The sequence below is a fragment of the Lytechinus pictus genome, chromosome 1, assembly GCF_037042905.1.
Source record: "Lytechinus pictus isolate F3 Inbred chromosome 1, Lp3.0, whole genome shotgun sequence".
Taxonomy (NCBI): Eukaryota; Metazoa; Echinodermata; class Echinoidea; order Temnopleuroida; family Toxopneustidae; genus Lytechinus; species Lytechinus pictus.
The window spans coordinates 14881802-14896167 of NC_087245.1; positions in this window are offsets into that span (position 1 = coordinate 14881802).

Sequence of the window (14366 nt, forward strand, 5' to 3'; positions counted from 1 at the left end):
AGTATGGACTAGTGCCCTTTTTCCAGCAAAAATGAATGAGCAGCAGGTCCACTTGAACTCCTACCCACCATGACATTAAACCAAGTTCCTATCTGTCACCAGTGTTTTATAAATGCTGTCAAACATCAGGAGATATTGATAAACAATTACAGATGTGGGTTGATTTATCATGCACTGTAATGCATTCATGTATACATTAAACCACACATGAAGATGAGAGGTTGTATCAACTTGCATGACAGATGGTCTCTCCCACTTCTGTGTGGGAACAAATTTCAAATAATGTTGGAGAGGAAAAGTTGTAGGCCCGTGTTCTGAAGTCAGGTTTAACTTTATAGACCATGGTCTAACTCTGCGCTGAAATTATGTGAAGCCATAAGTGTCAAATTTTTTATCAAGTTGTATGTTTCTTATGTTTACTGTGCTCTTTCCTGATTCATCGATGGTGAAGACGATCATCTTTTTATACTTCCTAGACAATTATGAATGATTTGAGAGCCAAATGAGCTGAAATATAATATCTCTACCGTTAGTGATTTATGTAACAATTGGCTATCCATACTTAAACCACAACTTTAAACTTGAGTTTAAGTTAAACCCGACTTCAGAATACGGGCCTGAGAGTCTACATTATTTTCATTTTCACTGGGCGCCTTAGAGTCTACAATATTTTCACTTTTAATGGGCGAGTTTTATTGTGGTGCTATCCCGGTGCTATACAAAGGCTCTGTGGCAGATCCCGGAGTGGATGTCAATACTCATCCCACTGTTATGATGACTGTGTATCATGAATAATAGATTGAGCTACCAATTAATCAGAATGTGTTATTACATGTACTGTATTCAGATGAATCCATCACCATCCAAACAATTAACAATTCCAATTTTATAACAAACCCAGAGTCCATGTTAGACAACAATATGTCCTCCTAGTTAATTTTACAGTATATTGATACATTTACGAGCCACATCATTTCATTTCATAATTGCATAATTTTTTTCTGCCTTTTTTTTTTGGGGGGGGGGGGGAATATGTTTGTTTTTTCATTCTTTTTTTTCTGAGGACTGTATGATTACCTGTAAATATTGTAACTGCTTTTGATACATTATTTTATGTTTATATTTTGTTCTTGTTGACCAAAAAACAAAGAATATAAAGATAAATTAAATCCAAGAAACATAAAAAGGATTCAATATGAACCCTCCTCCCCCCCCCCCCAAAAAAAAGAATACATTCATGTACATAATGTTATTGCTACCCTTAAATTGACTAGCTACTGTACATGTACACACATGCAACAAAACCAATCACACCAAATTTCCTACTTTATCAAGCAATTACAATGCCCTTTTGCTGTAAAAATTATTTAACTAAATCACTCTCAAACCCTTAAGTTTATCGCAGATTAGCATTGAGGTTTCCTCTTATGTCCAGTACATGTATGATCCTTGTAACCTGCCATGAGAGCCAACTCTCATCCTTTATAAACTTGACCACAAGAGGGTGCTGTGCCATGAATAATTTGAGGAAACATACATGTACATGTACAGGTTCGCTTGCCTCTTACAGATAGAATAAGTGAATACATTGCACCTTGAATTATTCACAACAAATGCATATGATTGTGTTAATGTAGATCATTAACACCCCCCCCCCCCCCCCCCCGCCCCACCAACTAATGTTTTTAAGCCTGGAATACTACAAAATAATAGTACAGAATGCCAATTACATGTATAATGATTCTGCAATTAGCAATGTTAATAAAATTCAAAGTTTTTACTATGTACAGCAAAATCAATTTTAAATTTCAATATACAGATAAAATTTATTTCAGTCATTATTACCATTTTTTCTCCTCAGGTTGACTAATTTGACTAATTGACTTTGTCTGAAAAAACCTTATTTCTGACTAGAATCATGACAATACATGGGTACATGTAGAAATACATACATGTACATGTAATACACTGATACGTAGAGGCACCAAATTGAGGTCATTTAATAGCTATGCCATTTTTTTGGTTCTTGCACATTATTGCTATTAAAACAATGTTTCAAATTTGATGTGACATAAATAAACTTTAGGATGATTTCATCCAGTTCATCGACTTAAATGACTTTGACAGTATGATAACCATACACTGAGTATAATACATGTACATGTGTACATGACCTTTAAAAGTTATTGGCAAGAAGCACGCTAGCAAAACAAACTGTGACTTCAAAAAATAACAAACCTCTGCCTGCTTCAATAGAGTGAAAAATTTGCCATGCATCTGACAATATTTATGAAGTCGTCTGCTTGTCTGGTTCATGCATATTTTCAAGGTTGAGAAAAAAATTTACAGTTCAAGATCTTCATGTACCACTATATCATGAAGCATTCATTGTATATTCATATTTAAATTGTAGCTGACTGCTGACATAACAAACAAATAGGCCTACATTGATGTATGTATATTACCGGTTACCGACATGCATTTTCAAAATTTAAGCCCGAGTCGATTCTGCACTTACATGTAAATACCATTCCTTGGTTGCCAAGCCCAGTGCCATTTTGGCTCTAAGGATTCATGAACATGTAACTCATGCCATGATATCATAATCCTTAGTAATTCCTCACTACAATTTTATTCATCCATGTGTATGTCTAGAAAATCATACAAGCTTAAACAATGTGAGAAATAAAGAATAGGCATAATTATAGAGAGATTGGAGGTGGAACAAGTCTGAATACTGTGATTTTTTATGACACAAGATGGTGGTTATTTACTAGAATTCATGCGAAAACTACTGTTGTTGAGATCTGTTGCTGAGTTTGTGGGAACAAAACTGTTACAACAGAAACCAAAGGTCTATTCCCATTAACTGAATATTATTTCACTCTGGTATAAATGGACCTTTAATAAGTGCAACATACAAATACAGCAGCTGGTCTAGCTATGGGCTAAACATTGATTCATTTGATCATAATTGCTTCCAGGGATCACTGAATGTTTCATCCTGTCCCAGGGGAAATCACAGTGGAATAAAGCATGAATAAGGTGTCACAGCTCTGCTTCAGATCCCTGACCCCTTTCAGATTACTAGAATCAGTGTACAGAACCAGTAGCCACATTCCCTTCCATTAATATTTCTAGTCTGAAACACAGGCCGGCTTCATCAAAGACCTGTTCAAGATAGAAACTGTGCCAATACTACATACAGTATAGCAGGGCCACCAAAGAAACAACCTTCACCTGGAAGCTAAAAGATACACTGCATTTCTTTCCTTGAATATCACAAGCATACAAACTCTATGACTCTGAAGTCTGGATGGAAATAAAGCATACCTCTGGGACCAAGTCTCTATTGTCAATCAGTCAAAAAGTGTGATTGTGTGAATGGACTTTCAATTCTGGAGTCAATACTCAATAGGCCTATATAAAATACAAGGAAAATGATTGGGGTTTTTTCTGTTTGTTTGAACGGCCCGAAATAACTTGACACTAATCTCGGATTTACAAACCTATCAGAGTCCGCAAACTTCAAATCACAAATCAAGGCCATCTGGAAAGCAAAGGCAAAAATGTTGATGCAAAATAAGCCTGGCTTTGAGCCTAAAGATTTCTCCTCAATGTTAAGTTGAGGTGATCATCACCCCATTTATGTTTTCATTCAGTGACATGAGGATTGTGTGGGGAATAAAAATCGGTTTATTTTCAATTGGTCTAATGTCAATTCATTCAATGAAATGACCAACTCGTCTACTATCATTCGCTCTACCATCAGTCGTCCACTATCCACAGGGCCTAATTGCCATTTCATCCATCCATCATTTCATCTAATAACCAGTTTGTCAAATGGCCATTTAGTCCATATACATGTATATGTCCCATTTGGTCTAATTGAACTAAGTGTTAATTGGGGGAAATGAATGAAAAGAAAATGGGTATTAGACCAACAGGTTATGATACAAAATGGTCATAGACGAACTAGTGAAAAGATGCAGTGATTATTGGACCAAATGGTTGAATTAAATGAAATATTGATGGACGGAAAGGCATTTTAGATTAATTAAGGGTAGACCATGAGATGTGTGGACGAGTTGGCGGATAAATTGACAATTTACTTCTTACTAAAAATCAACCAAAGGCTAATTACAGTGACATAAAATCCAGTTCCTGTATTTTGATACTAGTTTTCTTTATTCCAAAGTAAAATTTGAAATACATGTACATAGACACTGTGTTGTGGCTGAGAGCCCAGGGATTGCTCCGACAATGACATCATACTCTGCTGAGCCGAATTGCACAGATTCTTCATATCAGGAGAGCCTTTGATGGATGACCAGCACGTGTGTGATGGACTTTACATCACATACAATCAGCTGATGACAGGGAAATACATGAACTTGTGCAGCAACGTCTTCAGTCACACCAATGAAACCGACTCCAGACCGACAGATGATATGCCATTTGCAATAACGTAATAGCTTTGATCGGTCTTGAGTTGAATTCATCTGTGTGACTGTAGCATACATGTAAGGGTGCATTCAAGCGATTTTCTTAAACTAGAAAGTCATTAATTAAGGAATAAAAACATAAACATACACTGTAACAATAACCACCATAAGTGAAAGACACAGGCAGGCAAGTAAAGATCACAATCACTTGCCCGATTTGATTGGGAAGCGATGAGTTGAGTGCAGGACTTCCATGTTTTTTACAATACATGTATTTCACCTTACAAACGCAATAACACAAATTCAACAACAAATATGTCACTACCAACTCTTGAGAAAACATTATCAAACATTTGAAACCAAGTCCTCAAAACTTCTGATAAAGAGCGAGTTTGTCTAGTGTGCAGACTTATTGTAATATTTATAGGCCCCTAGTTGACAAAATGGGTATTAGACCAACAGGTTATGAGACAAAATGGTCATAGATGAACTAGTAAAAAAGTGCAGTGATTATTGGACCAAATGGTTGTTGAATGAAATATAAATTCAGTAAAAAACTTCCCCTATCTTTTCAGATGAATAACATGCCACTGCGCAGTTAATTCAGGGGAGCATTTCATTTCACTGACCATGCAATGTTTTATAAGCTACCAAAATCCTTGCATCTGATGGACCCTGATCAAACTAGATATATCACTGAAGGTGATTATTAATACCGTCGTCCTATGCTGTTACCATGGCAATGCAGTTTCAAACACACTTGGAAAATTAAAATTGCATGTCGACCTTTACCCAAGATGTATGCGTGTGTAAAGTTTCAAGAGTAATAGGTAAACAAAAATCTGGAAGTAGTTTTCCTAGGTTTTTGCCAATAACATGTTGTTACAATGGCCACACAATTTCAAACATATTTGGAAAAGGGAATTTTAAATTATTATGTTTTTACCCAAAGACCAATGTTGTTGCCAACTCTCATGAGCACTGGCCATAAACTGGGAAAGTATTTTGGTCTGCAGTGAGTTTTCCTGGGTATTTGGCGATAATATGCAGTTACCATGACATGATTTTCAGCACATGCAAAACTATGTCTTGCACATCTTTACCTCAAACCCAATGTGTGATGTGTGGGCTAAATTTCATGAGAATTGGTGGAGAACTGATGAGGTATTTTTAACCACAAGATTTTTACTTAATTTTGATGTAACGTACCATTACCATGGCAACACAATTCAAACCTATGCGAAAAAAGTGTCTTGCACATCTTTACCCTAATAAAGACCAATGTGTCTTCCAAATTTCATGAGAATTGTTTACTACTTGAGGAAGTAGTTCGAAGCGCAAAATCGGCAACGCACCGACCGACCGTACGCTGATTCCTATATAACCCCCTTCAAACTTCGTTTGGCAGGGTGTAGTCAGTGATAATCAATTCGATACATAGTTCATGAATTAGGCCACAATAAGATCATACGTGTAGAATCATCATTGACATATACATGTATGCATATTTCAAGCAATTTCTAACAACCATGGATCTTTAAGTTTATATTACTTCTAAACCCAGAGAAAAATCATTTAAATACAACCCACTTTTGAACTAAAACTTATTTTAAAAAGTGTGTTGAATATGAAACAATATTATGTAGGATGGATTATGATTTTTTTTCACAGTTGCACTTGCATTGACCCCTGTGTCAGGAGGTTTACTTCAGTTACTTCAATCAAGGGTGAAGTAATCAGTCCTCAAAAAATAAGTTTGAATATACATGTAAGACTCTTGCCTCCCACCCCCCCCCCACGCTAAATGAGAAATTAATTAAGAATTACCTGTACACATAATTTTGTCTCATTTTTTGTTTATTATATCTGATTCAAATTAAAAGAGGTCTGATCATATATGCATCAATAACAACAACAACAAAATCCTTATGTATGTTCACATTACTGGTATATGTTAGAGAAAAAATTATCTGCAATCATTCCATTTCAAATACATCACTTCCCTAGTGTGAAGTCACTCCTGTGTGTATTTCTGGAATTGAAATTCTCACATGGTGGATTTATGTAGGGGATATGTAATGGAATTTGAAAACTGGAAAACAGATGTACCTTGGCATTGCCATCGGAATGGCTTCCACCCACGTCTTAATCTACCTCACCTTCACTCGAAACTGAACACAATGCAGTAAACATGCCTGAGAATATCACCACTCAGATAATGTGTTTTTTTATACTTTTACCTCAAAACATATATATAATTGATAGGCCCACATGTATACCCAGAATACCCATTCTCAATGAACAGGTGAGTTCCACTGACTTTTCCCTTCTACCTTCAACTACATGTAACATCAACAAGGACTCATTTATGTCGACTAAAACGCACATGTATGTATTATTTATTTCATTCATGATTTAATCCTGGGCCCGTCTTACAAAGAGTTGAGATTGATCCAATCAATCACAAATATGGAAAGTCATCATGTTTATTTAAAACAAGTGGAGCGCCTCTGGCAGTCTCACCTGCATCACGCAATTCAATATAGCAGCAGTGCTGACTTTGAAAACTACTATAAAATAATTATTCACAAAAAACACCATTCATATATTGATACTATACTACGTTCATTGACAATAAATGACATTGGACCTTAATCATGCGACCTAAGACTTGTCAGTGATACTTGATTACCCCTATATCCACATTTTATAAACTACCGGTATATCTACAGTGCGTCCCAAAAAAAACTATTCACTTTTGAAATGGCTACCAAACAAAAAATATGTCACTCTGGGGGAAAACACTTATATATATGAAAGCCAATAGTCAATTTTCAGATGACACAAAAAAGTTGGAAAACTATTCATGCTTGAGTGAGCACTACCCACTTAAACAAAGGGTATGGAAATTAAGCTGGGCAGGAATTAGCCTTCCAATTTCTTTCAGTTTTTGAGATGCGAGTCCCTTGGAACTTGCAAAGTTAAGGGTGTTTTGATAAATCAATGATCAAGCATTATCAATTTAGGTTTTTAAAGCAAATTTCAAGAATGATTAAATTGAAATTTAATGCATGAGTGAACATGAAATACAATTCTTAACTTTTTCGAACACTTAACCCCCCCCCCCTCCCTCTCTCCCCCTTTCTCCCCTCCTGAGAGACTAGCCTTTGCTAGGGTGTGCAGGAATTAGCCTTCAAGTTGTTTTTTTTTAGGTGAGTCCTTTGGAACTTGCAAAGTAAAGGGTGTTATGCTAAATTACTGATGAATTGAGATCAGTTTTGGTTTCTTAAGCAAATTTCACGAGTTACTAAATTGAAATGCAATGCATGAGTAAACAGGAATTGTAATTTTAGTGAAGCATTTTTAGTTTATTATGTGGATCTTATCAAGTGTGCTTGTTAGAGTCAGAGTGATGTGATGGTACCTGTTACATGCAAGGGGGTGAGATAGGGTAAGACTGGATTAAGGGGGCATTCTTCTTTGTGTTCTCTTACAAATTACAAATCATGTGCTCACCCCTGCCCTCCACCCCCTTTCTTTCTCCTGGATGGTATTCAAACTTAAATACCAAATGACTTATGGTTGATGGGTCTTTCTTTTCCATTGAATGATTATAAAGAACTTGACTAATTATGATGATTTATGAAATAATTTATTGAAAAAGTTGAATTTTTGATTGATAATTTATTGAAAAAGGTGAATATTTGATTGATCACATTGATTGAGTTGATTTACTAACAAATTGTTGATTGAATGATTGATAGGTAAAAGTTGACCTAATTTCAGAATTTATTATCAAATTGACAGTCCGCTCTGGACTTAATGCATACATGTAATAGCAATCAGTCTCAATCTCAACAGGAGGGGGGAGGGACGGACCTGTAGGAGGGAGACTAAACGTTCTGTTGACCCTTTTCCCATCAGCTTATTTCACCCACTGAAGTCCTATCTTACCCCTATTTTCCTGACTCCAATGAACACACTGCTGAGATCCACATTGTAAAGTTAAAATGCTGCACTAAAGATTGCAATTCACGCTCACTCATGCATGAAATTTCAATTTAATAATTCTTGAAATTTGCTTTAACAATTTAAATTGATAATGAATGACCATTAATTCATTACAACACCCTAAGTTCGCAAGTTCCAAGGACTTGCCTCTCAAAAACTGAAAGAAATCGAAAGGCTAATTCCTGCCCAGCCTTATTTAATTTCCATACCCTTTGTTTAAGTGGGTAGTGCTCACTCAAGCATTAATAGTTTTCCAACTTTTTGGTGTCATCTGAAAGTTGACTTCATTGGCTTTCCATATACATATACATAGGTATTTTCCCCCAAAGTGACATATTTTTTGTTTGGTAGGCCTTTCAAAAGTGTATAGTTTTTTTTAGACGCACTGTATAAACTTTGAAAGTTACGACAGCAATCTAATAATTACCTCCAAAATGGCCAAAGTTCAATTACCTTAAATGACCTTTGACTTTGGTCATGTGACCTGAAACTCACAAGAGATGTTCAATGATTCTTGATTACTCTTATGTCCAAGTTGTATGAACTAGACCAATAAACTTTCAAAGTTATGATGGTAATTCAACAAATACCCCCAACTTGGCCAAAGTTCATTGACCTTAAATGACCTTTGACCTTGATCATGTGACCTGAAACTCGCACAGGATGTTCAGTGATACTTGATTACTCTTATGTCTAAGTTTCATGAATCAGATTCATAAACTTTCAAAGTTATGTTGGTAACTCAACAGATACCCTCAATTTGGCCAAAGTTCATTGACCCTAAATGACCTTTGACCTTGGTCATGTGACTCGAAACTCAGGCAGGATGTTTAGTAATACTTGATTAACCTTATGTCCAAGTTTCATGAACTAGGTCTATATATTTTTTAAGTTATGATGACATTTCAAAAACTTAACCTTAGGTTAAGATTTTGATGTTGATCCCCCCAACATGGTCTAAGTTCATTGACCCTAAATGACCTTTGACCTCGGTCATGTGACCTGAAACTCAGGCAGGATGTTCAGTAATACTTGATTAACCTTATGGCCAAGTTTCATGAACTAGGTCCATATACTTTCTAAGTTATGCTGTCATTTCAAAAACTTAAACTTCGGTTAAGATTTGGTGTTGACGCCTCCGCCGCCGTCGGAAAAGCGGCGCCTATAGTCTTATCATCTGTTAGTAGTCTTCATTTTCGCCTACCACGCTTATATTGTTAAAATATTTTTTTTAATAATCAGCATTGAACCTCCAGACAGAATCCTGTAAAAATTTCCACGCTACCCCCTATCTTCTCTCAATCTACGAGTCGAAAGGTGTCTTGTTCCCTGGAAACATTGAGACATAACCACCACTGATATAACATTTACAAATAAAAACTTGTTTTTATATGGAAAAGAAAAATCAGACAAGTTGATAGGTGAAAGTTTGAACAATATTGGACAAACAACAAGAAAGTTATGAATTTTTAAAAGTTGTAAATATTGGTAATCGCTATACCCTTGGAGACTTCAAATTGGCAGCATTTGGGATGTCATTGTGATGTAAGGCAAGGACTACTCTTCCATGTACTATAATACATATTATGGCTAAAATGTCATTTTTCCCAAAAGTTTTATTTCAAATTATATTTTTCTTTCATGTGAACTTAAAACAATATACTACCTGGGTTATATTTAGATTACTGCCCCAGAGGAATGGGTACTTAGGAGAAAACCACAAATCCCTGATAATAAATTACATGGCCTATGGGAAATTGTCCTTGCCCCTTGTCATAATTTACTTACTCAGTTGCCAATTTGAAATCTACATAGTATTAGTGATCTCAATTTTAAAGCAGCTATAACTTTCTTATTGCTCGTCCGATTTCTTTCAAACTTTCACCATTCTGTTTAATTTATTTTTCTCCTTCCCAACACAACATTTTATGGCCAAGGCTGGATTCCCCTTTAACTGAAATCCAGTACCAGGGTACAAAATAATTTTCATATCTTTTAGGGGCTACTTTATTGCCATATAGGTCCAATGGCTGAACTTTGGGGGCTATTTCTTAAATTTCAAGGGCTACTTTTTTCCCCAAGTGAGCAATTGTGCTGTAAAAGCACTATTCTAATGTATGTAGAATGTTGATTTTATAAAAGGACAAGTCCACCCAAAGGGAACAAAAGGAAATAGTGAAAGAGAGACATCATCGAATCTCTCATTTACATGTCACTGAATTGTGCACATTTTTTTGGTGAAAATAAATAAAACTTTTTAAAATGTCATAACTTTCTTATTTTATATTGCAGCAACTTAAGAAAAGATGGTTGGTCCAAAGCTTTCTATTTTTGCAAGTTTTAGGGCAATTTTGACTGTCATGAGGGCGAAATCCCCTGTCGCCTTCATACATTTTCTACAATGTGCAATTGCAGGGTGGTATAACATACCTGCCAACATTTGGAAACCCAAAATCTGGACAACCACCGGCCGGGGGTCCATGGGGCCGCCTAGGCCCCTGGCGGGGTCCAGGGGCAGCGCCCTTTGCTGAAGCTGTTGGATTTTAGCAACTTTAAAGACCAAGGGAAAACAATTTTCATACTTGAAATGAATGTATTGAAGGTTGCAAAATCTTTTGAAATACACTGAAATACAAGTGGGCTTGTACATTTTTATCATTTGTAATTTATTTGTAATTTATTGTAATACAACAGCAAGTCTCTTAATTTTGATGTCACCCAACATTTTGCACTATTTACACTAGACATATACCTACCTTTCAACTGAACTTTTATTCTGTGGAACTTGAGTAATGTCTACGTTTTAGACCAAAAGCTTCAGTCTCTGTATTTTGATTGTTCCGCTGAACTGCGTTGGCTCACTCACCAATACATAGACTGAAGAGCTTGGAGGCCCGTACGTACATACAACGTATTAGCAGTAACGTTAGATCTAACATTCGGCGGAAACCCAATTTTCCGATCGTTTTTTTAACATAAAATGTCACATTATGGAAAAAAAATTTCATTCATATTGACGAAAAAATGTATAAAATTCAGAAATATCCTACCTTGGACCGCAGTTACCGCTAATTCCTTTCAAATGATGATCGAAACATCGTCATCTTCGATCCTTTCGTTGGTCAACGTATTAAAGTTGCCTTCTTGGATGACGTCATCATCCTTACAGACGTATTTACCAGTCGCTATATATCGCGATTTGTGCCGCTGCTTTGCATTTGTAGATGTGCGTGCGTTCGGAACTTGTCACTCGCATTGATTCGCCATGATATCGAAAATTAATCGGAAAGCCTTGATAAAAGCACAACTCATTGAACGTAGAGGGCAGCAACACACGGCTGACATTTTTTCATCTCCGGCATGTATTACCTACATGTATTACGCACTGCTGAACGCTAAACTGCAGAGTGCATACTGTACACACGCTGTGTGAATCGCAGTACGTAGCATAACATGAAAACAAATATGCCGGTAATATGATGACGCCCTCTTTCGGTTAAGTTTACAATATCTTTTTTTTCTCACATGAAATTTCAAAAATCGGGACGTCCCGATTTTTGGCCATTTTTTTAAGTTGTAAATCGGGACGATCCCGATAAAATCGGGACAGTTGGCAGGTCTGGTATAATACTAAAAATTATTTATAATTACGTAATAAATTTAAGTATAAATTTGTGAAATAATAATTTTTATCTATAAATTGTTCTTCAAGACGGCATTGCTAGCCGGAAGTACGTCATACATATGCGGTTCAAGGGTTGACGCTATATTGACTATTGTATTTCCGTTGTTTACATGTGGATCGAGGGGTCAGGTCTACGTGGCATCAGTTAGGTAAGAAACCTTTATTTTTTTCATGATGGTGGGCCCCAAGTCTGCGCACCTAACAATTTGAGTAAAGATTTAACATGAATTTCTTCATATTTCACAAAATCTTTCAGTTATAATGTTCCTTATATTATCATGAGTAAGTGTACCAAATTTCTCATTAAAAAATGAAAGAAAATATAGTATTTACTTGAAAAAACCTCGGGCAGTCATTTTCAGATTGAAAAAAAAAATGGTACCCCATGTCTGCACACTCATTCACTTTGCACACGATTCAGGAATTTTGATGAGAAAGGCTGCATTTTGAGGTCGCAACATGAAATGCCCTAAATTTATAATTTTTCCACCATTTTGAGTCGGATTTTTTAATGAATACCTGTCTATGCATTGCATGTGTAAAGTTCATGCTCGTTGCATATCTTCTTTAACTAGAATCGCGCAGATACGCCTGTGCGCAGACAAGGGGGAATGCGCAGACTTGGAGGAACTTGCCATACATTTTTATCTAACATTTTTTAAAACCTTCCTACGCATTAGGCGTAGCCGTAGGAAGGTGTAGAAATGAATAAAATAAACGTATTTCACGCGATTCTGTTATGAAAAGATGGATTTCCTAGGGAAATCCATCTTTGTTTACTTTGTTCTCTTACAGTTACATGTCTATGAAGGCCTGTTCAAGACGTCAATGATGAAGAAGTATATGACAGGATTTTAAATTTAAAAGTCATCATCATTGCGTCCTCAAGACTATCTGATCCCCGCCCCTTTTTACCGCCCATGGTCCGGGCGTGCGGAGAGGAACAACGACATGTACGAGTTCATGCCGGGTCGGCCCTGCCTTTGGCTTCGCTCAAAACTGTCTAATGCCTGGCAATGCACTCTGCAGCTGCATCTGCTCAGCTCAGCAGCTCATACACCACACCACATCACACGTACGGTACTGTACCGGTATCGTTGCACTGAGTGCACACGCATTAAAAACATGGTGAAAATGCAAGTTCCTTACCTCATCCATTGTTGAAAGAAGAATTCCGTCCTTTGGAAAATATTGAACCAGATGAATTGGACCTGCAGCCGTATCTCGTAGTCGTATCACTTCTCACAAGATTCACTTGCGTCAAACTCCGCTTCTTTCTCCGTCTCACTCTCAGACTCAGTCAGACCAGAGTCTCAGAACTCACGATCACGAGCGAGCATGTACACACGAACAACGTAAACCGCGTCTAGTTTATCATTTTGTTGACATTTATACACACGAGGGAACTCTTCCTCTTTTGCTTTGAGGTCGCCGAAAGTATCTAACTGTTATGGTACACCCAACGTGATTGGTTTATTATCTTTAAGAATGTGAGGAATTTCAGGACAATTGCCCAGATTTATCTATTTATTCCATTTCATTTCCAGGAACACAATTACACTCATAACTGTAGTAAATTTCAGTAAACTGAAAATAATCATCGTACAATATTCAAATTACAATATCAGAACGAAAGCCTAAAAAAAAACACAATAGGCCTATATGAGGATCAGTAATATAACACCATATCTATTATTATGCATTGGGATTATCAAAAGAAATCAAACTTCTGCATCTTCTCATTATTTATAGGATAGCTATATAATGATAAAAAGAACTTTAACATTAAAATACAGTTCAACATAATATTAACAGCTAACAAATATAGGCCTATAATTTGAAAACATAATTCGCAAATGCAGGGTACACTTTATAAAAAGGAGGAAAGAAAAAGAAAGGTAAGCATACGTTAGAAAGAAAGAAAGAAAGCCGGATAAACTGAAAAGGGAGAATTAAATGGTGAAAGCAAAGTATACGGAGAGAGCTAGGGTGACAGTTTGAATGTAAAAAGAGAGAGATAAAATGTGAAAGAGGGGGAAAGGGGAAAAGACAGCTAGGATTTCAGAGTTTTCCTAGCAATCCGTGATATTTCAATAAAATGTCCTCGGTAAACAAATGACACTACTCAAATATATATTGAATTACGTAATTACGAATCAAATCAGCAATGCCACAGAAACAGCCGTGGACATTCAACAACGCACCGTGGTATGTGTCTGAACATT